Below are 27,432 nucleotides of genomic sequence, written 5' to 3'. Positions count from 1 at the left end.
TTTGTCAGGATCCTCCTTTTTTATTGCCGCGATAAGGGCCCCTTTTGCTTCTCGGCATTTCGAAGAATACCACGATGACCTGGACGAACAAGCACCGTTACGGACAGCCTTGGAGCTTGTCTGGGAAATAAGGAAAAGATCACTCAAGGCCTCCATTGTCTTTACGAATAGGGGCAAAGTCCTTCCGTCTGTGGGGATCAATGCATCCAGCCTAGAGTCAGCCTCTAACAAAATAGAGGCCGCTTGCGATAGCCTCCCTTCGTCCTCCGAGACTCTTGCCCACTTCAGGCGCCTGCTACAATTAGAGGGAATGATTTCACGGGAGGTTTTCCACTTATGCTCTGATCCAGCGAATGACCCTTCTTTCCATGGGCTGGTGATTGAGATCGAAAGTGGGTTATGGTCACTGTCGCTAGATGTAATGACCTCCATGTCTTGGTGAAAGGCCCACAAATTAAAATTAAGCATAATAAAATCAATTCTTGAGGTCCGACCAAGTCTGTTGTAAGTGTGGGCTCCATTAGGATCCGATTTGGAGCGACCGTTGACTGATCTTAGGTTGTGTTCTAGGCAAAGGGCATTGATTTCTATTGCACTTTGAGTCCATTTGGGGATCGGATCAATATTTAAAATAGGGATACCTCTCTTTGAGTCCTCTTCGAAGGTATCCAGAACATCGTCCCTAGACAATGGCTCAAAGCAACAGTTAAAATCACCCGCCAGCAGGACATAAGAATCAATATTACAAGAGGCTAGATCATTACTTAGGCCTGTGGATGTTAATCGTGAAGACCCACCATTAGTGCCCCTCAAATAGATGTTGAATAATTCAAGGGACCTCCCTCCTTTACACTGTAATGACAGCCATTGTAGGTCAAGGGATTTAGTAGACCTTTGGGTGACACCTAGCCTTAGGGCGATACTAATCCAAATCAATAGACCGCCTGAAGGGCGACCTTTAGATCCAGGAGACTGTACGGCTGGGACAAAGTAGGTCGTAAACCCCACTCTGTGCTTTGGTTCCTGGCACCAAGTTTCCTGAAGGAGGCAGATGCTGTATGGCTCTAGGAATGCAATCCAGTCTGGATTATCGAGGTTACGATCGAGCCCAGCCACATTCCAGCTCAGGACCTTTATAGCCACTGGATCAGATGCATGCTGTAAGGGGGCAAGGGTAGGTGGAGCAACTTCAAGAGCAACAACTCTATAAACATCTAGTTTAGATTTAGAAAACTGCAGGGGAGGGCTCTTGGGTGAATCAACCCCGTACACCTCTACAGCACTCCCTAGACTCAATGGTTGAAGGGTCGTAAAGGATGAAACTATGTTACCTTCTAACGTATGAGAGACTGAAGTGCCGGAGGGCATCAGCTCTACCTTATGATCCAGACCATTTGTGCATCCCCCTAAGCCCACTACGGGGTATGAGGGTACGTGCTCTAGTGGGCTTCCGACAGACAGATCAAAAGAATTATCAGGGTTGTGCTTGAAACGTTGGCTAGAGAGTCAATCCACCTCCTCCAGGCCACCATATCTGTTTGAGGTGGGAAAGCCATTCCAGAGTGGCTTGAATTGATTATGGGCTTTCGGATGGCTTTTCCAGGGTTGGTGTTGAACTATGGACCAGTTATCCGCTGGAATATGCTGAAAGCGGGGTGGGTAAAAAAAAAACAGGGGTCTAGGTATTACGGGGGACCCCTCAAGACCAGGCCAGGAGCAGATAAAATGTGCCGTATGCGGGTCCTCGAAGGTCACCACAATGCAGTCCCCTGGGCTAGATTTCTTTGTGGGGCCCACCCAGCGAGTTCTGCGCACCATCAGTACTCTGCTTTTCTGGCCGTTGGGAATAGGTCTATTATTATTTAGCCAGTACATGATTTTATTTTTTAGCGACCAGTGGTTCTCATATTGGTCTGCTCCAATCTGAGGGACGCCCGTTAGGACCACCACATAGTCGTTGGCCTCAGGGGGAAGATCAATATATCCCCCTTTGAAATTTTCCTTCAGAGGCGGGTCCTGTACGGTACCAATGGTGGGTTTGGGCTGGGCATCAGATTTGGGCTTACATGAACTGGACTCTGTAGATCGTTGAGGAGCTTTAGGTTTGGTGGCAGGAGGGATTTGATTCACTGCCACCGACCTTGGCTTGATTCGGTGGACTGTCCGGCATACAGGTGATCTGGAGCAAGTCAGTATTGTTCCCTCTTACTGATGCCACCAAGCCATTCATGCCGGATTTTCCCTTTATTTGGGCCTCCGGCCCCACCCATTACCTAGGTATTTGGCTGAGCAGGGACTTGGATGAACTCTGGAGGGCCAACTTTGGGCGTGCAGTGGACTGGCTAGAGTCTAGAATACCCCATTGGAACAGACTCCCTTTGTCCCTGGCTGGCCGCATAGCCATCGCAAAGATGGGGGTCCTCCCGAAAATCCTTTATCTCTTTTTGGAATATCACCATTCCTCTCACTGCCCATTTCTTTCGTAAAATTCGTTCCATGATCATTTCTCTGGTCTGGGCTGGCAAACAGCCCAGGATTGCATATGACATCCTCTCTCTCCCCATGTCGGTAGGCGGTATGGGCGCTCCTAATTTTAAGCTTTATGCGTTAAGTGCTCAGGCCAGTTTTTTTAAGTTTCTGGAATCGCCCCTCCTTCTCAGCCGCATGTAGCAGATGAAGCTGACCACGCAACTCCTTGGCCGTTGATTACTGCCCTGTTTGCCCCGGCGAGTCGCCCACGTGGGGAGGTAGGCACAGTCGAGACCCTGCACTGGGCCGGGTCTGGACTGCGCCGTCTCTCCAATGCTCCGACGTTATCGGCTAATACCATGCAGATTGTACTTCATCCTGATATCCCTCCTATTCAACCAACCGGCAGGTCTAAACATGCCACCTGTTTGGGGCTGATGACATTGGCGGATCTTTACCCTGAAAACATGTTTTATTCTTTTCCTGCTTCCTCTGGTCAGATGAACACATTGCTTTTTTACCATTTGCGAGCCATCTGTAAGGAGTTGCATCCAATGATCCCCCAACCTCCACCTTCGATGCCTGGTCTTGACTTTATATATACATCCCCCACAAGTCGGTTACTAAACTATAAGCCCTCACGCTGTCGACCACCTCCATCTCCACTGACCACGCACACGCCGCATGGGGCGAAGACGTGGGCATGGACATTGCTCAAACTGACTGGCTTTATTGCTGCAATCAGACGAAGAAACTATCTCCCAACTATCGGCTTCGTCTCATACATTTAAAATATCTGCATAGGCTTTACTGTACCCCTGTTCAGCTCCATAAACTGGGACTCATACCTACCGATAGTTGCATGCATTGCGCTGCCCCTGCCGCGGATTTTACTCATCTTGCGTGGTTGTGCCCTAAGGTGTCCGATTTCTGGCTGGCGGTTTGCGCCGCCATCTCAGAGATTCTCTGCACAGGTTCAGCCTGACCCGCCGTTGTGCCTACTGGGCTTTGTCAAATTTTGCCCGGATTCTTCTCGCCGCCTGATCGCAATGCAGCTCATCCTTGCTAGGTGCAGGGTGGCCATGTGCTGGGGTCGTAGACCGGCGCTCAAGTTCGCTTACTGGCTTGAAGATGCTTCGAGATGCCAGACCTGGTTATATGAATTCTGGGACCTACTGCCTGCGAGATACCGCCCACTTGACATATGGGGTCCCCTAGTGACATACCTTCATTCCCGACCACATCGGAGCCGTGCTGCCTCTCCCGCGCTCCCTGCCGGCACATTGCCCGCGGCGGCCCAGGCGCTGGTCAGTAACTGCCTACCTCCATGGCCCCGCCTCCCCCTCTGACCGTGCTTGCTCCTATCCCTACAGTGGTGTCACCACCTCCTTTAGCCATGTGTTGCTTATGGTGCCATAGCCGTGTTGTACAGAAGAAGGCTTCTGTCTGATTGTATTTTCACAATGTCTACAATATTCCGCAAATAACCTGCTGCTTATGATGCTCTGATCTGATGCAAAAGTGTATTTTGATTATGCTGAATTTGTCAATAAAGGTTTTGGAAAATTTAAATAAAAAAAAACACTTTAATATACAAAGCAGGCTTCCGATACCATATGTCATTAGCTTTTATGACTTATGAAAACCACATTCTTACTTGTCAATTTTAATAGACACAATGACGCCATATATATTTTCTTCATAGATAAGATTTTACTACTGATTATACTATCACAATCCACACCTATTCCATAATGCTGACGCAACTGGTGAATCTACTATACATATGTCGAGCACACTGAAATGGGTATATATTAAGGCACCTGGACTCGAGTCTGTGTGGCAAAAGGCACACCTCTCATCCGTGTACCTATGCAGCACTATTAGGTGCCATAATATATACCCATTTACAGACACCAAGTAGGTGGTTTAGGTGTGCTTGATGTATATGTAGTAAATTCACCATTTACGTTAGCATTATGGGATAGCTATGGATTGAGGTAGTATAATCGTTCCTGAGGAAAGCCATGAGCAATTGGGAACAGAAACTTCTTGACCTCAAAAGGAAATAGGGGTTACTAGAGCCCCAGGACTTCCTAATTTTTCCCATTTTTAATCATACCAGCTGGCACCCAGATTAAAACATTAGGGCTACCAGGCAGGTATTGTTAACTCCTTAAGCGCTGCCGTCGGCCAACGGTCGTCGCGAGCACTACCTTGCCAGTGCTGCGCACGACCGTTGGCCGACGGGCCAGCGTTCGTGATTCGAACGTTCAGCCCTGGGTGCTGAACGTTCGACGCAGCGAAGGAGTTAAAGATAACCCTACCTCCCTTCACTACCCTATTCTTTTTACAACAGAGTGCCCCTGTGCATCTCATAGGTTGTAGCACGCCCCATTACGCAGTGGAACGAAAAAGGAACTCTATGATGAAGCATGCCACCAAGGGCTACCTCATTTGGATGAGATTTCTTTAAAGCAATGGGGTTATTTTCTCTTTAGGTCGATGGGAGTGTTCTTACATTGATCCAATCAAGTTGGGCTCTATAGTTTGTATAACGTTCTGTGTCAGAGGAGGGTTAGACCATTCTCTTCGACACCTCTTCACTCCCCTTTATTGGTTTATGGTTACCTCCTGCGCAGCTGCAAACTCAGACCTACCCTTGGGATAGGGGTTGTTCGTAAAAGGCAGACCAACTTGTTTTTTTTAAACAATTTTATTGCTTTTGGTTATGTATACAAAACGGCCTGTTATGGCATTACTTTGTTTATCAAGAGACATCAATTATTACAGTTTTCTCTTCAGCAGTATACTCCTTATTTTACAAATTTTTCGTGTAGTTGCTATAGTCATCCGATATTTAAATGTACATTTTGTTTCATTCTAATGGATGGCTATGTCTTTATACACGTCTTGATGCCTCCGCTATAAGAGAGTCTAAACTAGAATACAGTAACTTACCCCAACTTCCTAAAATTCCACCCCTTCCACCCTCCTGTTTCGCAAAGGCTGACCCACTTGTTTGAAACCAGAGGTCTGCTTTTCCTTGTGCCATCGGAATCCAGCCAGGATTTGAAAGAGGGGCAGAGATCCCCTACAGGCAAGTCCAGGGGAGGGGTCTGTGGGAGTCCAGAGAACTTGACTGCCGCCCTTACAAGGGGCACAGAAACTGTATGCCACCTCTTTGTGGAACTGTCAGTGTGCTTGCAGGCTGCCTCTTGGTCTCTGCGCCCACATCTATAATACAGCACAGGTGTAGAAGCAAAGTGTTTCCTCAGTTGCTAAGGGTAAGCCCTCATGCAGATGATGAAATGCTAAATTTAAATTGTGCAGTGCTACAAGTCTGCCAGTGTGATTTGTATTTCAGAAGGGCTGTACAGACATCTGCTGCCCTTTTTAGGTCTCCGCCTAGAGAAGGCTGCGCTTGCGCAGTCTCGCTGGGGAGAACTTATGTTTTACAGCGTGGGGCTTGAACCCGCCCCTCTTTTCCATTCGCTGGCTTCCTAAACGGAGGCCAGCCATTGGAGGAGAGGTGCATCACTCCGTTCAAGCCCGGATTCGGGGGGTGATTTTTACTCTTTCTCTCCTCTTCCCATTGGCTGGAATTTTACCTTCTAGCCAATGGGAGGAGGAGAGATAGAAACATACGCCCACGAATCCCAAAATGACTGTGCTTTCTCCGAGGCATTTCTGCTTCGCCTCAGAGAAAGATGATGGTGATCAGCCGGAGCTCGTTTGTTGTTACCGGCAGTTTTTTTAAAGAGGCCTCGAAACGGGTCTCTATCAGGCTCTGCTTTGTGCCCTGGCACAGGAGGTCCGTTTTTTTTTTTTACACGGACGCTCTCGTGTTTTTCTGTGTTTGTTGCAGGGATGTACGGAGTCATTCTTAACATCTTAGGTAAGTAATTTTGTTTTTTTTATTTATCTTGTTTTGTAATGTTTTCTTTTTGTTTTTCAGGTTTACCCCGGCCCGTGTCGTCGTCTACCCCGGCCCCTGTGGTCTCTGTGCAGTGGTGTGCACGAAGTGGTTCTGACGGTATGTATGCTGCTGTTTTCGTGTTTCGGGTAAGTCATCTGTTCTATCTTGCTCATCTAATGTATTTTTGTGTTTTTTTCGCAGGTCCAACCTGGCCCGTGTCGTCTCTGTGCAGCGGTGTGCACAAAGTGGTTCCAACGGTATGTATGCTGCTGTTTTCGTGTTTCAGGTAAGCCATCTTGTTTTTTTCTTGCTTATGTAATGTTTCTCTTTGTTTTTCAGGTCTACCCCGGCCCGTGTCATCCTCTACCCCGGTCCGTGACATCTCTGTGCAGTGGTGTGCACGAAGTGGTTCCGACGGTATGTATGCTGCTCTTTTCGGGGTCAGGAAAGCTATCTGTTCTATCTTGCTCATCTAATGAATTTTTGTCTTTGTTTTCCAGGTCCAGCCCGTCCCGTGTCGTCTCTGTGCAGCGGGGTGCACGAAGTGGTTCCGACAGTATGTATGCTGCTGTTTGAGGTCAGGTAAGCTATCTGTTCTATCTTGCTCATCTAATGTATTTTTGTGTTTTTTTCGCAGGTCCAACATGGCCCGGGTCGTATGTGTGCAGCGGTGTGCACGAAGTGGTTCCGACGGTATTTATGCTGCTGTTTTCGTGTTTCAGGTAAGCCATCTTGTCTATGTTGGTAATTTAATGCATGTTTGTGTTTCTTTTCTAGGTCTGCCGCTCGGTCTGCACAGGCAGTCATAACGTTACTTAAAGGTAAGTGCAGTTTATTTTAAAATGTATTTATTGCTTATTTTATGTGCTTATTTTTTGTTGTATGTATTATTCACTATGTTAGTTATTGCACCTTTAAGTAACTGCAATCGGTATAGTTATGTGTTTTTATTGCAGTTTATACATTAATTGTCGAAGAAAATATTTCGTTTGTATAAATTTATATTGTGTTTACTTTTTTTTCATAGGTAGTTCTTTCTTTCAAATTTATAGTTTATGTTTTATGATATTGGTAATTGTCGCTTTTTGACGAAAGTGCTGTTAATTGGAGTTTGGGTAAAGTCTTGGTTTTTTTTGTGAATCAGCAGTCAGTGATATCTTCGGGACAGTTCTCGAATTAACGGTACGTGACGCAGCGACATTAAGGTAAGTGCAATGTATGTATACCGTTTTTATGTAAGTAAATAAAAATATAATGTTATTAGTATAAAATGTTTGACTTTCCTGTATTCTGTTACTTTTTTCTTTCATCGGTGTTTCTTAACGTTCTATTTTTGCGATTTTTAATGTTCTTTATTTTTCTTCTGTTAAAAGGCACTTTGTTTTTAATGGGTTACTAGGAAGCCATCGGTTACAACGCATGGGCATACAGGTACAAGTTTAATTTTTAATAATAAATGTATTTGCTTTGCAAGTTTTGTTTTCTTTTACTTTATAGCTATCTGTACAACTGTGGTGATAAAGCTACTTAAAAGGTAAGTGTGCTTTTTTAATTGTTTTATGTATTATTGGTGTTCTTTACTGTAGCTTCTTTAAGGTAAGTTTAATTGATATTATGTGATTTTTAACCGTTTTTTAATTGCCTTAAAATGTGTTAGTCTTTTATTGCGTCTAGGTTTTTGTTTGCTTTTTTGTCATACTTATTGTTTTCAAAAAAATATATAGATTATGTTTTATGAAATTGGGTAATTGTCTCTTTTTGGACGAAAGTGCTGTTAGTCGGAGTTTGGGTAAAGTCTTGCATTTAACTACGGCAGGGTGGGGCACGTTTTTTTTATTGAATCAGCGGTTATCGATATCTTCCGGACAGTTCTGGAATTAACGGTATATGACGCAGCGAGATTAAGGGTAAGTGCAATGTTTGTATACTGTTTGCTGCTTCTTTAAAGTAAGTTTAATTTGTATTATGTGTTTTTATTACAGTTTATTAATTTTTGGGGGAAAATGAGTTTGTGTGTTTTAAATTTATATTGTGCCTAATTTTTGGTTTGCATTTTTGTCATAGTTATTAGTTTGTTTAAAATATATAGATTCTGTTTTATAATATTGGTAATTTACTTTTTTGACGAAAGTGCTGTTAATCTGATTTTGGGGAAAGTCCCTCATTTGACTACGGCAGGGTGGGACACGTTTTTTTCATGGATTCAGCGGTCGGCGATATCTTTGGGAGAGTTCTCCAATCAACGGTACGTGACGCAGCGACATTAACCACATCAATGCTTAGGAAATTCATCGTAAATGCTGAATTTTTTAAAATCCCATTGTTCATGACGAGCTCAGCTCGTCATGAGTGTATGGAGGTGTACATCATGACGAGCTGAGCTCGTCATGAGCGTCCAAGGAGTTAAGGTAAGTGCAATAATTTTATAATGTTTTTACAATTCTAATAATAGTAGATGTATCTGTTTAGCAAGCTTTGTTTTCTTTCACTTTATAGCTAACTGCACAAACGTTGTGATAACGCTACTTAAAGGTAATTGTTATCAGGTATACTCTTGCTCGTGTCTGGCTCATGTTGTTTCTGTGAAAGCCATCTTGTGTTTTGTACTCCTGTTATGTATTTGTCATTTTGTTTTTCATGTCTACCTCGGCTCGTGTCCGGCTCGTGTCGTCTCTGTGCAGCGGCTGCTGTTTGCGTGAGCCAGGTAAGCCATCTTGTAATTCGTGCACTTGTAATGTATTTTTCATTTTGTTTTTCAGGTGTACCCCAGCTCGTGTCCAGCTCGTGTAGTCTCTGTGAAAGCTATCTTGTGTTTTGTGCTCTTGTCATGTATTTTTCATTTTGTTTTTCATGTATACCTCGGCTCGTGTCCGGCTCATGTCGTTTCTGTGAAAGCCATCTTGTGTTTTGCGCTCCTGTAATGCATTTTTCGGTTTGTTTTCTAGGTGTACCTCGGCTCATGTCTTGCTTGTGTCGTCTCTGTGCAGCGGCTGCTGTTTGCGTGAGTCAGGTTAGCCATCTTGTGTTTTGTGCTCTTATTAGTATCTTTCTCTTTGTTTTTCAGGTCTACTCCTGCTCGTGTGGTCTCTGTGTTAGCCATCTTGTGTTTTGTGCTCCTGTAATGTATTTTTCATTTTGTTTTTCAGGTCTACTCCGGCTCGTATCGTCTCTGTGCCAGCTATTTTGTGTTTTGTGCTCCTGTAATGTATTTTTCGGTTTGTTTTCTAGGTGTACCTCGGCTCGTGTCTGGCTAGTGTAGTCCCTGTGCCTCGGCTCCTGTTTGCTTAAGCCAGGTAAGCCATCTTAAATTCTGTTTTATAAGATTGGTAATTGAAGTTTTTTTACGAAAGTGCTGTTAATCGGATTTGGGGAAAGTCTCTCATTTAACTACGGCAGGGTGGGGCATGTTTTTTTTTATTGAATCAGCGGTCAGCGATATCTTCGGGACAGTTCTGGAATTAACGGTACGTGACGCAGTGAGATTAAGGTAAGTGCAATGTTTGTATACTTTTTGCTGCTTCTTTAAATTTAAAGTAAGTCTAATTTGTACAGTTAAGTGTTTTTATTACAGTTTATTAATTTTTGTTGGGAAATGTACTCATGTTTTTTTTATTTATATTGTGCCTCATTTTTTGTTTGCATTTTTGTCATAGTTAGTAGTTTCTTTAAAATATATAGATTCTGTTTTTTAATATTGGTAATTGACGTTTTTTTGACGAAAGTCCTGTTAATCTGATTTTGGGTAAAGTCCCTCATTTGACTACGGCAGGGTGGGGCACGTTTTTTTCATTGAATCAGCGATCGGCGATATCTTCGGAAGAGTTCTCTAATCAACAGTACGTGACGCACCGACATTAAAGTAAGTGCAATAATTTTATAATGTTTTTACAGTTCTAATAATAGTAGATGTATCTCTTTAGCAAGCTTTGTTTTCTTTTACTTTATAGCTAACTAGCAGCCCGTCCCGACGTTGTCCGGGTATGAATTGCTGCCGGCCAGTAGTATATTGTTTTGTAGGATTTCGTTTTGATAGCATTTCTTATCTGTGACAGGCCTGTGAAATGCTCCGATTCACAGTGCACTGCTGATGCACCCAAGAGTGCGCGTTCAGTAGTGTGTGAACTCGAGTTTCCCTACTTTATTTTTCCTTGCAATATTATATAGCGCGAACTCGACAACATGGCATGAGCACAATTTACATTACAGAAGAACACATTCATTAGTGGTAGGCACGGGGAAACAAAGCCATTTGCCTGGAATCACAGGATGTTGAGCTGATGCAGAGATTCGAACGCAGCTCCCCAGCTCTAAAGTTTGCAATTCTAGAACTTGTGGCGGGAGGTGTGTCTAAAAGTGTATGTTGGTGCTGGCCATCAATGAGAGAGACCTGTGCATTTTTCGAATGGGTGGTGAAAAAATAGGAGTATGTTGCTGGAGATGTGGGTCGCCGTGCCACCAATGTACTTACCGGGGGAGGGTAAACGCCCATTATTCCGCAACTTTCTTTCCGCATACCATCACTCCGCATACTTTCATTACGAAAGTACCATGACTCCGCAATGCCATTTTAACGTATGGCATTACATTTTATATGCTATTACTACGCATACATTTACGACATTCGTTGTAAATGCATGAATGGTAAAAGCATGTTTTTTTAAAATACTTGGATAAGGTAAGTATGGGTATAGGGGTATATGTTTTGGGGTACTGAGGTATATCTTTTGGGGTGTTTGGGTATTTTAAGGGTTCAGATAGTTTTGGGTTATGGGGTACAGGGGTCGTTTTAGGGTTTAGGGATAGGTATGGGTTTTGGGGTACAAGTGTATTTTTAGGGTTCAGGGCTAGATTTGGGGTATGGAGTATTTTTAGGGTTCAGGGGTAGGTTTGGGTTTTGGGGTACAGGGGTATTTTAAGGGTTCAGGGCTAGGTTTGGGTTTTGGGGTACAGGGGTGTTTTAGGGTGCAGGGGTAGGTTTGGGTTTTGGGGTACAGTGGTATTTTTAGGGTTCAGGGCTAGGTTTGGGTTTTGGGGTACAGGGGTATTTTTAGGGTTCAGGGGTAGGTTTGGGTTTTGAGGTACAGGGGTATTTATAGGGTTCAGGGGTAGGTTTGGGCTTTGGGGTACAGGGGTATTTTTAGGGTTTAGGGATGGTTTTGGGGTACAGGGTATATTTATAGGGTTAAGATGGGTTAGTGTTTAAGGGTGTTGGGTTATTTTAAGGAGTAAGGGTAGGTTAGGATTATGGGGTGCAGGGGTATTTAAAGGGAGTAGTGTGGGATTAGCACACGATATGAGACATGGCATGAAGGGCGGGAAGTACCACACGCCCCCAGCGTTTGTCACGCCCCAGCACAAGCCCACAGCACAACGCAGACACGCCCACAAGTGAATACTTTACTGACACGGTTCTTTTACCTTTTAAATGTATATAGTGGATGTCTGCATACCCTATGTCCTTCTGCTGCAACTGCCCTTTCCAACGCTGTATTGGGTGTTGTGATTGGTGTGTGGTTCCTGAGATTACCCGCCTCAAAGGTTTGGGCTCTCTCTTTATTATATTAGTATGGATATGGATATAGACTGCACAGGCGTTGTGATAACGCTACTTAAAAGTAAGTGTCATCAGGCTTACTCTTCCTCGCCATTGCTTACTTTTACATCAAAATCTTTAATCAAACACACACGCTATTAAAAGCATTTTAAACATGTACGCGCGAGTTTTAATTTTTTTAATACGTTAACTTTGACATCGCGCTTTGTAGCATATTACATTTAGGGACTCTTTAACGCGCCTCCTTAATTAACATTTATTTGCACATTGTAGTTATTTTTCAGCGGCGGCCATACTAGGCAGGAACGTAGTGCAGACAAGTGGCAAGATGGGGGGGGGGGGGGGGGGGGAGTGTAAAATACGAGAAACGGACGATGCACAGCAAGTAACGTAAAAAATAAAAGCAATTTGTTACGCGCGCTGCAATGCCAAATGCAGTGCACTGCCCGCAACAAAATTCCTTTTACTTATTTTCAAAGTTACTTACTGTGAACAGTCCATTTCCTATATTTTACACCCCGCCTACATTAACATCTAGCGTAACTTGCTGTGCTTACTTTTACATCCTAATCTGTAACCATAGACATGCTATTAAAAGCAGTTTACACATCAAAGTCTCTTTAGCTACAAAAAAAGATTAGAAGCACTTTGCGCAAGTTTAAAATACGTTAACTTTGACATTGCTCTTTGTAGGATATTACATTTAGGGACTCTTTAACACGCCTCCTTAAGTAACATTTATTGGCACATTGTAGTTATTTTTCAGCGGGGGGCATACTAGGCAGTAACGTAGTGCGGAGAAGTGGCAGGATAGGAGAGTGTAAAATACGAGAAACTTAAAGTTGTTTACTAGAACACGGTAAGTTAATTATTTAAAGTGCTTTTTTTAAGTTGGTGTATTATTCCTTGTGTTACTTACTGCAGCTTCTTCAAGGTAAGTCTCTACGATGCATCTTCTACTACACACATTGTCCTACACACTTTATACAACACACTCTCTGCTATACACTCTCAACCATACACTTTACCACACTCTTAACATACATTCTCTAACACACATGTTCTCTAACACACACGCTCTCTAACACACACGCTCTCTAACACACACAACCTCTTTGTACCACACTCTCTGTACCACACTCTCTGTACCACATACCACAGAGTGTGGTACAGAGAGTGTGGTACAGAGAGGGTGGTACAGAGAGGGTGGTACAGAGAGGGTGGTACAGAGAGGGTGGTACAGAGAGAGTGGTAGTAGTACCACTCGCTTTGCACCACTCTCATTGTACATCCACTCTGTACCACCACTCTCTGTTCCACCACTCTCTGTTCCACCACTCGCTTTACCACATACCACAGAGAGTGTTACAAAGAGTGTTACACAGTGTGTATTGTAGAGATTGTATGGAAGAGTGTGTGGTAGAGTGTTGTAAGGAAGAGTTTGTGTCAGAGTGTGGTACAGACAGTGTGGTACAGAGAGTGTGGTACAGAGAGTGTGGTACAGAGAGTGTGGTACAGAGAGAGTGGTAGTAGTACCCCTCTCTCTGTACCACACTCTTTATTACTCATTTTACTAACTCTATAATACTCACTATACTTACTAGTACTAACTCTAGTCCTCTATACAACTCACTACTACTCACGCTCTATTAATAACACTATTACTCTATAGTACTCACTATACAACTCTACTACACACTCTATACTCCACTACTACACACACTCCACTCCTTTACTACGCACTGTCTACTACTCACTATTAGATAAATAATTCGAATGTCGATTTACAATGCGGTTTTTAAAAAAAACATAAATAAAAATATTGTCAGTTACAATGCCAATAGCTCTAACTTTGGCAAAGGCGAGACCGTTGCATTGTAAATGCTTGTTTGTAATACCAGCGTGCAGAAGGGTACTCAAAGCGCTTGCACTTGCCCACTGACCCTGAAGACGTGTTATTTATAGGGTGCACTGCCTTGGTCTGTGCCGAACCTTTTTAATGGGTACACAGGTGTAGACCTGGTAAGCACGCCGTATTACATATAATGCGTGCCTGCCCAGAGGGCAGTGCACTGGTGAAAGGTGAACTGACTGCTAGAAGCAACTAACCAGTCTTCTACTTTGTAGGTGACAATGCAGCCTGTATTATGAAAGCGGTCAGAGATCCCCTGCAGGTAGGTGAAGTGCGTAACTGCACTTGCTTGCGCAGGAGGGAGCGGGGAAAGCTTGGGGTTCCATAGGACCGTATTTAGCCATACAAGGGCTGCCATTAGTGTGGGACACTGACTATACGCTACCTCTTTGTGGAGCACTGTCCGGGCACCTCCTGGTAGCTCCTTTGCTTTTGTGCCCACATCTGTCACCTGGCGCAGACAGTTTCACCTCACCTGCATAGGGCAACGCCCCAATCCGATTGAGTTCCGCTGGTACATATGTAGTGCTGGCATGAGCTGCATTACAGAAAGGTCTGTGGCCCCTTCTGCAATGCAAAAGTGCACAGCGTGCAGAAAGCGCCATACATGCTCATTATTCCCCGGGACACGTGTAAATCGGTCCTTGGTGTCTACATCATAGCATATTTCAGCGGCGGTGCGTCCACTGGGGCGTTTGGGCGTTGCCCTCCCAATGCGCACCGCCGCCATCCCGGGACCGCCACTGTGTGCCTAGAATCACACATTCCACATGTAGTTTCTGGCCGGCCGGTCACCGGGCCGGACCAGAAACCATCGGGAAAAGGGGGGGGTGGGGCTGTGCAGACGCGCAAGGGCACCTGTCCTCTTTCGGACATGCCATTTTCCTGCCCGGCGGGAACATGCGCAGTAGCCCCCCCCCTTGGGAAACCGGGGGTTGCCTCATGCCGCAGCCCCCGGCCTCCTAATGGGGCAGGGAATTTGGCTGCTCCAGCCAATCCGGAGCTGGAGTCAGTCAGTCAGACCTGCCTGTCTGATGACGTCTGGCATGACGTCAGCTGATTAGTCACTCTCACCCCGCCCGCAGCCACTGCCACAAACAGTGCTGCCCGCTTCAAACGTGGTGTTCCGTGTTCGTGCTCCTGTCCTGATGGTGGTGGTGGTGGTAACTCTTCTGAATCCTGCCTCGTCGTGGAGCTGGCCTGGACTACTACCGTAACTGGCGTTACCGTACTGTAACTGGACATCGAGAACTGGTGAGGTGAGCCGTGATGGTGATCACAATGGCGATTACCGCCCTTTTCCTTGTGCATTGTTTTTCAAACTCCCACCACCCGTTAAGTTTTACCCATAATCCCCCACAGGCAACACTTGTTTAGATAGGTGTCTTTGCTTGTACTCCTCTTGGACTGTTCGGCTATGGAAGGTACCGTGTGAATCATTTTCCTTTTTTTTTTAAACTTAATTCCTACTTGCCTATACCCGTCCCATCTGCTCTGTGTCTCTCTCGATCTCCGCTCTCAGCGCTCCTCTGTCCCTGCTGTCCGTCTCCTCTCTCTCTCTGCTCCCAGCCTCCCTCTCCCCTGGCCCTGCTCTCCTCTCTGTACTGCCCAGCACCCTCCTCCCACTCTCTGTTATGGAGACGGTAACTCCGCACAAGGCTAATCTACCGACGGCCCCACGGGATGCTCGAGCCAGCGCTTGAAGTTTGCCCCTCTATGTCCATATTAATGTCACATGCATCCTAGCATTAAATAATCATAATAATGATTTATGACACGTACATCACAAATTTAAATTATGTAAGTTTTCAGATAATGTGCGGTGCCATCACCCTGCTCAGTAGCACTCGTATTATTAGCATTGGGTGGATGAAATGCGGAGTCAGCAGAAGAGTCACATTTCTGGAGATCAAAGTGTGTGAGCCTCGAGGCTAGGCTGCAGCCCTAAATGGATCCATAGGTTTCACTGTGAAAAAATACAAAATTGTGTTTCCGGAAGTTCTCCAGAGCATCTAAATAGTACAATTTTAACAAGTTTCTGTAAATCCAAATGAAAGGAGCTTTACCTTCAGTTGACAACTGCTTCCTGTAAACATACACTCCTAAATGATCTTCAGTTTAAGAAATGTGATCTATTCTGAGATATTGATTCAGTTACCTTTTCAGTGATGCACTATGCAAGACCATTCACCAATCCATCCATTCATTCATTCCTCCATGAATGCACTCAGTCCTGTTATAAAAGTGGAGCACTCACACATCTGTTGGCCTGCAGGTCAAGTTTCTTGCCCAACACATTATTCTATTATAATCCCAGGACATTGCTTTATTTTCCATGGAAACCATGCCCAGTATGCGCATCTCGTGCAAATCCTGCCCCATTGCTAAACGCACCCTCTGCTTCATCATTCATGTTTCACAAAGTGAGGTCGTGGTAACCTTGCACAATATCTTCTCAGGGATAAACTGTTTCCATATGTCAGCTCTTTCTTTGATTTTCTTTTTCTTTTCTTGAATGCAATTTACTTGGGAGATTCGAAATGAAAGACCTACCTTATTCAATCTTGAATGAATTTAAATGCTTCACATCTTATTCCAGAGCTTTGAGAGGCTAATTAATGGGGATTTTAATTAATAAGAAAGCAAGGTATTGCAACCTGTTTTAGCAGCAGATTCAGGCCTTGCTGAGACTGCCATGGGTTCAGTATGTACAACAGTATCTTCTTGCAACACACTTTGTAAAATATTTTAAAAAATGGAAGCATCACAGAACAGTGCTCTAGTTGCATCTAAGTAAAGCGCATTTCACTGTTCAAATGAATCATTAATAGCCTTCAATTAGCACAACATATCTTTGATTATTATGTGACTCGTGTAAACATGGCGGAGGCCAAGAACTTAACATATATCTCCAGCAAGAACCAGCCGACGCCCCTTGTCTCGGGGGAGTGCGGATTCCAACCCTACTTTTTGAGGATGATACGCTCCTGATTTCCAAGACTCCGCAAGGCCTCCAGAAGTTGCTAACTCGTTTCCAGAACTTTTGTGTTTCAAGGGGCTTGGTAATCAACGTAGATAAAACCAAGTATTTAATTCTAAACCCTCCAAGGAAACTGGGCCGCCCACCTATTCTCAACTCTGTTCCCTTGGAGAAAGTATCCGAATTTGATTACCTTGGAATACGGATTACGGACAGCATGAACTGGTCACCTCACATTGCCAAGATGGTCTTGAACCATAAGAGAGTAGGAGGTGCCCTTCTGAGGGAATTCCGGGCATCACCGAGGAGGTCGCTTGCCCCAGTAATTGACATCTACAAGGCTAAGGGAGTAACATCAGCCTTGTATGGGGCAGAGCTGTGGGGGCATTGCTGCCTGGATTCCCTGGCAACAGCAGAGAGCAAGCTTTTGAAATCTTTAATCGCCATCCCTCCGAGCACTCCAACAGTGCCTGTGCTGCTGGACACAGGTTGTAAAAATATCAAAGATCAAGCCCGGCTTCGTCCACTTCTCTTATGGGCACGCATTTGGAGGGGTGAAGAGCTAAAATCTTATGCTGAAGGGTTGGCTGAGATAATGAGCCTGGGCGGCTGGGCGAAGATTAAGTGGTTGAGAGACACCAAAAAGCTTTTGGAAAAACTTGGGCTGGGGGACTGTTGGTCATCAAGAACGGCTCCATCAAAAGACGTTCTGAAAAGAGTATACTGGAGTTGGGTTGCGGACCAGCTAGTTATAAATCCTGGTCATTGTAAATCTACAGCTGCCTTCTTAACAATAAAAGATGTTGTAGTTTACGAACCTTACCTGGACCTAATTACCCTTCCAGCTGATCGAGCACTCTATTTTAAATTCAGAGTGGGCTCCCTTCCAGTTGGGGCCCTGGTGTCAAAGTGGAAATCAGGTGCCCACACATCCCCTTTCTGTGCCCGCTGTACCACTAGGACAGAGTCTATTCCGCATATCCTGTTTCAATGTCCGGACTATGCTAAACCCAGGAGTTTCTGGCTCAAACCCCTTTGTTGCAATATGGGTACGCGTAGTTATCTGGTAGCCCTTCGCATCCTAATGACGGACACTCCCCCCCCCCCCCCATTGTTTGTGGTGTAGCCAAATTTTTAAAGCATTTTTGGTTGATTCGTTGCAAGAGATTGTCAATAGCGGTTTAATTCGTTTTAGCTAATTTATTCTGGCATCAAATGTCTTTTTATCTCTTAAATGTACATTCAATATTGCTTCTTAAAAATGTTTTTCTAGTTTTGTAAATGCTGTATTTTGTGTACGCTTACAAGATATCTTGCATATCGAATAAAGCTTTAACCATTAACATATATTGCTCGGTAACCTTTCTGAAGTAAAGATGTGGCTAGCTTCTGAAAGTGTTCATTGTGGGAGCCTGGGTACCACCTCCAGTCACTGGGAGGGCTGGCTCAAGTAAAAGCTTGGCAATCTCACTTTCCCATCAGATAGATTGGGTTATTTCCCCAACTAAAAAGTTCCACTTAAGCTTTTTTCCTGACAGCTCTGGCGATTGTAAAACACTGGCAAATATCCCCAAAGAGCAGGAGAATACGGTTGCCCATTAAACTGTCGTCACAGGGGGTTGGCCGGGGGGGGGGGGGGGGGGTGTTCGGGCACGCGCGCCGCGCTCGCGAGCTACAGTGCAGAAATCATTTTCTGCCTCACCAGGTTCAAATGTCACCAGCCGCCACTGGGAGTGGCATGTCTTAGAAGAGTTTAGAGTTTGAGGTGTTTTTGGCTGCGATAGGAGAACATGTTTCACTTTGTGCATGTTTTAAGTTTCTTTGAGTTTTTTTAACCATGTAATTCTTGTGATCTACAGCGTACACTGGGATTGCGCTGCCGGAAGGAGCTCTTTCTCTAGTATTTGAATTTGTGACAACAGGTTACACTCCGATTGCTGCAGTCGGTGCCTTAACAGGCTGATCTAGCTTACCTTTTAACCTGTGATCAATACCCTACACATACAACCCTGCAACAGTTGCATTAACCCACTGATCGTCTTGCAGAATTAGACTGAGCCGTAAACCCAGGACTCACAGATCTCTGCAGGAAATGCACGTAGTCTCGCCTTTCGACTGGGATTGGAAACTGAGCAGCAGGGTAGAAGCAGATCGCTGCAGACAGCACACTACTACACCAATGAACCCTAAAGCATGGACTCGAGCAGTGACGTTTCATCGTCAAGTGTGCACACACAGTGTTTTATGTTTTGCCAGTTTCCACTTTTCGGTCTGCCTTTTCAAGGTTTGGTTTGCGTTTGTACTTTGTAGCCTCTTCTTTCCAATCTCTCATGCCGATTTATTTGTAGGCGAGGTCCGTGTTTTCCAACTGTTTTCCTGGAGTTCTATTTTCTAACCCTGCAGTCTAGCGATGGCTCCTTTGTTTTGTATTCTCTGCCTCTCTCCCTTTTTGTGGGTTATGGAAAGCGCTACATAAATATCACAGAATACATCCTCAACCAAGTAGTTGATTTTAAGTTTATAAAGATTGTCATTTTGGGCCATTGCATCTGGAGCACCTGGCTGCCCACTTGAGTGACTTTCTTCATGCTGAAGATGAAGACCGGTCTACATGGAGCAGCTTAAGGGTGGAGGCCAATCAGTGATCAGGCTCGGAGAAGCGCATGGCGCACTAGGGCCAGCGGCGTAGCAAAATTACCATGGGCCCGAATGCAAGAAGGATAGTGGGTCCCTATCCGCTTGTCTGATGGCCATAAACATCCATAATTCAGGTGCATGTGGCCCCTTAAAGCGTTGGTCCCTGGTGCTACTGCACCTGCTGCACTATTGGTAGTTACGACACTGGCCTGGGTCAATAAAAAGTCGAGAACAGGGGTCGGAAGGGAAGGCCTGGTTGGGGGTTCAATAGTAAACCTCCATACAGACTTTAACAAGATTCTAGGACGGTTATGTTGGAGTCAAGAAGGAAATTAGCACGCCGCGTGGAAAGGGGGCCGCGGGCCCAATGCAAGCAAGGAAATGGATAACAACCCCGCCCCCATTCCAGCCGAGTTATAAAATACATTCATAATGACCTGTAATACCAACTGAGGCCCGGGGACACTGCACCTGCTGCACTGCTAGCCGCATTGCAAGGTGGGCTTGGCCGCTTGGTCCTCCTTATCGGCCACCGAACTCCTAGTAAAGGAGACCCGTATAGAGGGGATACGGACCATAGGGCGCGCCACCTGCTTGATCCCCTCCCTTCCAGTCTTAATAAGTAAAACCCATGACATTTACCTTCGTCGCCCATAAACATTTTACAGCTCGGCACACAGAGACGGACTCTGGCCGCTGCCTGGGCCGCACACAACCCAGAGGGCGGAGGACGAGGGGCCAGGGGCGTGCGAAGAGATAGGGGCTCACAAAATGGGCGCCGCGTCGAGCCAGCACAGCGCAGGTTTGGCAACAGCGGGGTCCACTTCCGGAGACAATATTGACTTTGTGTATGTTATGATGCGTGTTGAAAAGCAACCCACGGGGAATGGGGCAGCGCACACCTGCTTCTGCCAAGCAATACTCTAGGATACGTCGTTTCCAAAACAATAACCCGGCAGGGGAGTCATAGGCGTTGTATTTATTCCGGTGGTTTAGTGTGCGGTATGCTCTTGACCTGACCACGTTTTATTTGTGCCAGTGGCCGCAGGTGGTCAGGGTCTGACTGACCAATAGGCAGGGCCACTGAATTTATGCGATTGTGCGGCCACATCATTATTCGCATAATTATGGAGTTGCCACCCAATCCAGTCAGTCAGTCAAAATACACTTTATTCGATTTTTGTTAAAATCATAAAAGGCAAAACATACATACATTTAAAAAAGACATTTTAAAAATACCCACAGTTCATTTTGTTTTTACATAGTGTCCAAAAAAGAATCACTTAATTAGTCACCATAATACAAACAATAAAGTAACAGTTAATATATTGATTTTTAGTTTTTTAAAACAGTACAGTTCTAGGAATCCTTTTGTTTCTACCTCTGTATGCGGCTGTTAAAAAACTTGCGACACAAAAAGTGACATGTGCATCCGGCAATCTTTGGAGATAAAGCAAGGCAGGTCTCACTTGTAAGAAGCCCAGTGTTTTCAGAAGGGGAATTAGATATTTTCTCCTCTCAGTATTGTAAAACGCACAGAAAAACACAAAGTGTAGAGTATCCTGATCAGAGAATTGGTCACACTCACAGGGTTGTGTATGCTCCGGTTTACCCCACACGGGAAAGATGCCTAATGAATAGTGGATTAAGTTCATTCTGAATCTGGTTAACAGAAATCTATGCAAGGGTTTGGAGACGTATTGCAGGTAAGGTTCCATCGAGGGGGAAGAGGACAAAACCAGGTGTGCTCTTACTAGCGGTTTATTAACTTCAGACTCCTCTCTCTCTAAGCGTGTCCTCCCCTGGAATTCATTCTTAATCCATACAACATCCGCTTTCCTAATTTTTGACGGAGTTGTATATAGATCCGGTCTCCCGAGGGCAGTGAATGATGACTTTATATATCTTAGCCAGGCTATTTTCATTGCCCCCTCCCTTGCAGTCACGTCTTTAAGGACCCAATCCATTATCTGACGATTAAAAAAAAAACACATTGTTTCTAGCTCAAATGTTACTAAAAATGCAGCAATCAACATGTTTTGCTGCGCAGTGGAAAGTCCTTTCCAAAGGTTGACTGGTCATGGTCACCTGTGTTGCTTATTGCTCCATTCGAATGTTAAACTGCTACTAATGAAGTGCAACCTATGCCCAACAGTGTTAACAAGTAGAAAAATTACAAAAAATGAAGTATTATCACAAAATGTGCAGCATTACACTGCACAATTTGCCTTTATGTGCCACATAATTTAATCACCCCAACTGCATAATTTGGCCCTCCATTGTCGCATAATTCCAGCAGCTCTCCCTATAGGGCTATCAGGCAGTGCCCAACGGGCTGGCATACATGATTACAGACCTGATTCAGGAGGGAAACTCACGATTTGTGAAGCAACACATGGCTTTATTTTAGCTGTCTCCGGTCTAAAATTGCCTGGGTTTCTTTAAAAGTAATAGGGGAAAATATATTTCCTTGATTTTTTAGAAAATCTCCCACTTCCATTTTCTAAAATGTTGGCATGTATAACCTGGTCTAAAAGGCAATCGTGTGGATCGTTTTTTTCGTGCCTGTTTTATAGTCTGCTAGACGATTTTTACTGTTGATTTCCCCGATTATAAAAACGTACAATGCTTACAAAAATGCTCAAATCCATGCAGTCTTACATATCTTGCCACACATGTATACAGCCCCTGTGGTGCAGGGTGGCCCCGAACCCTTCAGAGGCCACTCTACACTTCAGGGTGCCCTTATTCAGACCAAGGCTAATGAACATATGTGAGCTATGGGAGACTCGGGGGGGGGGGCCCTGCACATTCTGCAGCTGGGTCCCATCCTTTTGCATCACCCACTGTATACAATGTGTCTGTAACAGTTCAAAACTGCCTCAGTTTGCAGAAATATTTCACTAATTAACTCGTTATGGACCTGGTAAGTAATGAGACTTTTGCAGGTAGGAGAAAGGCAGGATATGGAGAAAGGAATAAGAAGCGTAAGAAATGAAAACCCCGTCAAAGGGAGAGAAGAGGGACGAAAAAGAAGTACCATGATGGAGACAGAGAGCAGCAGTGTAGTGCCTTTGCCGTCAGTAAATAAAACGTGCAGTGTTTTTTGTAAGTGATGCTGTTCTGTGCTCTGCCTCACTCTGAAGACACCAAATCAATACCTTTTGGAAACAAAGATATGCAAATCCAATTAATCTGACTTTAATGTACTCTCTTTAATGTTGCATAAATAAATACTGTTTATCACATTAAAGCCGGCCCTATTGGCTTTGCCTCTGATGTTGAAAGTAGCAGAAAAGGATTGTTTTCTGTATAGAATGCATACAGAAGAGAACGAATCTAATGTGAAATAACAAAATGATTGAATGTACTTTTGAGGAAAAAAGTTGTCCCTCATGCATTCCAATGTAACCAGTCTGTGGAAGTTGGAATGATGCCCCAGGTCGCCAATAACCCAGGTGAGAGTAAAATGACTCCTCTGGGTGGAGCCGAAGGAAGAGAACCCAATTTAGGGACACAGACTCCATGGAATGCTCCATTCGGAAAACTGTCAGCAATAATCTTACTCTACTTGTAGACGCCAACCCAGCAAGAACTCAAACAGGTTTACGGTCTTTAAAACAGCAGCTCGGCTGATAAATTGGGTTAGGATTTAGCAGAGTGATGGGAGAGTGTGAAAGCAAGAGAAGCACATTCAGTGGATACTAATAAGCGGCGCTTAGTGACAGCTTTAGATGCGCTTTTTAATAATTGCTGCATTTCTTTTAAAATTGCATGTTTATTGTTTTTACATATAGCGCTCACCCGCATTTAATTTTGGAAATCTCACCGCTATTTTGAGCGGGTCACTTAGGACTGCAACACACCTTTTGTCACCTTCGCATCCATTTTGAGGGAGGCAGGGATTCACCGCGGCGCCATTTCGGTCAGCGCCCTAGTCTTTACACCGGTTATCACGCCCCTATTTAAACCTCCCAATGACGACGCGCAGCGGAGACGCGCAGCGGGACAGCCAGAGTCCAGCCAGAGTCCAGCCAGAGTCCAGCCAGAGTCCAGCCAGAGTCCAGCCAGAGTCCTGCCCGTCCGGGCTCAGACGGTCCTGGGGCCTGGTATTATGCCCAACAATTTGGCCTGTAGACTTACGTGTTCCCGAGAGGAACTCATCGCACTGCGCTGCCTTCATCCTGCAGTCCGCGATCCGGTAGACAATGGTTCGCTTTTACCGCCACTCGACAGGGTGGACCAGCTGGCTCCTCCGCTGAAAGGTAAGAATACCTTGCTGTTGGGTTTGCTGAATTGCAGATCTCTCCTGAGGCACTCTGTTGAAGTGAATCTCCTTATACAGGATCAGGACTTAGATATCCTGTTCCTATCAGAAACTTGGATAACTACTTGTTCCGACGCTGACATCGTGCAAGCCCTCCCGCCTGGCTTTCTGCTATTTCACCTGGATAGACCTAAGGGGCGTGGAGGTGGCATCGCGATAGTCTATAGAGAGAGTTACGTATGCAGGGCCGAGAAGGGCTTAGTTGCGGATTGCGAGAGCTGTAATTTCTTTTTACAGATCTCTCCCACAGTGGCACTGTCAGGTTTACTGATTTATCGGCCCCCAGGTTGTCTGGGTGACTTCGTAAGCTCTGTAATGGAAACTGTGACGACGCTGGCCTCATCGACAACAAATTTTATGGTGTTGGGAGATCTTAATCTCCACTTTAATGATACTACAGATTTTGTAGCCCGAGACCTTCAAGATGATCTGAAAGCATGTGAGCTGCTTTTAATAAATGCAGGAGCCACGCATGATAAGGGTCATCTATTAGACCCAATGTTTTCTAACATTCCCCGTCTCCTAGCTAGGCCAGCATATCCTCTCCCATGGTCTGACCACTTCTTGGTCTCGGCCGAATGGCAAGTGGAGCTACCTTCAACACCTGCCAATCAGGTTTTCCTGGTTGACAGAGCTTGGTCCAGATTATCGATTAATGACTGGACCTCCAAACTAGTAGACTCGCTGCCTTCTCCCAAGTCTGACCCGGTTAAAGGAGATGCAAATCTCAACCATTGGTTGACTGCTTCGCTTGATGCCCTCATTCCCAATAAGAGAGTCCAAAAGAGGGAGAAAAGAATCGGTTCTGCTCCCTGGTATACTACTGAGCTTCGCCTGCTCAAGAAAGGATGTAAAAAGCTGGAGAGGGCATGGAGAAAGAACTTGGAGACAAATAGGCGTGAGGAATATCGTGTAGCTATGAGGAGTTATAAAGCGGCCCTTCGGCTCGCAACAGCTCAATTCTTTGAGGAGCGCATAAGATCGGCCTCAAACTCATCCAGGGAAACTTTTAAAGTGGTGCAAGAACTCCTTAAAGTTCCTGAACCTGTGCCTACACATGACAAACAAAAGTGTAAGGAGCTTGCAGATTTCTTTCACACTAAAATAGAAAAGATACTTAATTCCATGCCTCAGACCATACAACCTCAACAGACACAGGAAAAGTACTCCTTAACTCAGCCTAGAGAGCTATCCACCTATCTAGATACTTTTGGCCCAGTTTCAGAGGCCGAAGTACTGAAAGTTCTTACGTCCATGAAAAGTGGGTCTCCAATGGATCCGGTCCCTATGAAATTTCTAAAACAAGTAGCATCATCCATTGTGACTCCTATCACTGATTTGATGAACGCGTCTTTTTCCCAGGGCTTGGTGCCACCAAGCTGGAAAACTGCAGTGGTTAAGGCACTTTTAAAAAAGCCTAACCTGGATACGGCGGAATTGGCAAATTTTAGGCCTATATCTCTTCTGCCAGGCCTCGGCAAAATTGCTGTGAGGCTAGCGAATCATCAATTGTCAGGCTTCCTGGAGTCAAACGGTCTGCTTCGAGACTCGCAGACCGGATTCCGCCCGGGCCAGGGCACCGACACTGCCCTTCTGGCAGTCGTAGAAGAATCTAGACGCATTTTGGACTCGGGAGGATCAGTGGCAGTGATCCTCCTGGACCTTAGTGCGGCGTTTGACACCGTTAATCATCAGGTGCTGATTCAGCGACTGTCAGAGGTGGGTGTAGCAGGGGCCGCTTTGGAATGGCTTAGGTCATTTCTTGACGGCCGCGCCTATCAGGTTTGGGAAGGCAGCAATCGGACTACCTCTATCCCCCTCCAGTGGGGAGTGCCTCAGGGCTCCTCCCTTAGCCCTACGTTGTTTAATGTTTATATGGCCCCCCTGGAGGATGTGGTGGCCCCTTATAACATCAAGATCATCAGCTATGCTGATGATGCTCATTTAGTGGTCGCCCTTTCACAACTGGTAGAGAATCCAGATTTGCTGCACTCATGCCTGTCGGAAGTTCACACCTGGATGGACGAATCAGCTCTCAAGCTAAATGGCTCTAAGACAGAGATCATGCTGCTAGGGAAAAAAGCCCCCCCTCTCCCATTGAGCAGCTGGCCCAGTTGTATGGGCGATCTCCCCAGTATGAAAGAGGAGATTAAGAGCTTGGGGATCTGGCTGGAACAAGATCTTTCGTTCAGGACCCAAGCTAAAAAAACGGCAGGAATCTGTTTCGCCCTGTTACGCTCAGCCCGCAAAATACTTCCTCTTCTTCCATTTCCATCTAGGAAGCTGTTGATTCAGGGACTGATAACATCGCGACTCGATTATAGCAATGCCCTTTTTTTGGGTGCCCCTGAATCCACTTTTAACAAACTTCAGCAGGTGCAAAATGCGGCGGCCAGACTGCTTATGGGCATTCCCAGAACGGAGTCAGCCAGACCTGCCCTAAAGGCATTGCACTGGCTCCCAGTACGGGAAAGAGTAAAATTTAAGGCACTCTGTACAGCCCACAAAATTCTCCAGGGAACAGGACCCCCCTATTTTGAGAAATCTAGCAGTTCCATACAAAGCAAACAGAACGCTGCGTTCTGACCAGAAACATCTCCTCCTAGTCCCCAGAGTAAAGAGGTCACGCATAGGCGGGAGAAGATTTTCGGTGAATACAGCAAGGCTTTGGAATTCCTTACCTTTAAAACTGCGCGCCGAGACCTGCACTCTGCGTTTTCGCAAATGTTTGAAAACATATCTGTTCCCGGTTTGATAGCTCTTGACTGACTGTTTTTATCTGTTAGTGTCCTGTTAAGCGCTGGGATGCCCTAGGGTAACTGCGCGCTATATAGCATTTTAAATAATAATAATAATAATAATAATAATAATAATAATACATAGTTCATATGCTAATCATATTTATACAGACATACCATAAACCCATACTTTTTTCAACAAAGAACAACCAAACTATCGTATTCAGCGTCCACCAGAAGGCCGTGAACACCTCATCATGGGTATAGAGTAATAGAGAGCACTATCAGTTCAATAAAAGTTCCATGAGCTATACAAAGGCAGAAGCATCTATCTGCAATTGCATTGTCTCCAACCTTGCATGCTATCAATGCCTATTAAGGAGGAGGGGTGGGGGAGGCGCAAGAATGGCTGCTTCAAACCAAAATGTTTAGAAAAGGCCACACAATTCTGTCGCACTCCTGAGGCAGCTTTGCAAATGAGACTCAAGGATTATCATATCATCTCTGAAGGAGACCGTTCCAAAAGGCTTAAGGGAAAATGACATTGAGAGGCCGAGGGGACATTGAGGACATAGTTACGATGCATCGAGGCTATGAGATCCACTACTAGAAAGGACGCCTGGGTTTCCCAGACAACTGCCAACCACAATAAAGATACCACTGCCGCCTGGAAAGTGGCTAATTTGGCCCATTTTAAGGATAATTCAGCCCGTTATTTATGACAACATTACCGCCAGTTGTTGGGTTGATCCTTTTGAAGGTACTATTCTCAGACAACTTTAGAACTGGATATCATAGTATCTGGGTTTGTAAGGCTCTCTCGCTGCAGCCGCTAACTCAAGAGTACAACCATGTCCTCCTAGCCATAAAAGTGTGCCAATATGTTAAAGATCTGT

Source organism: Lissotriton vulgaris, chromosome 12, assembly GCF_964263255.1.
Source record: "Lissotriton vulgaris chromosome 12, aLisVul1.2, whole genome shotgun sequence".
Classification (NCBI taxonomy): domain Eukaryota; kingdom Metazoa; phylum Chordata; class Amphibia; order Caudata; family Salamandridae; genus Lissotriton; species Lissotriton vulgaris.
Note: the sequence above shows the minus strand (reverse complement) of the source record.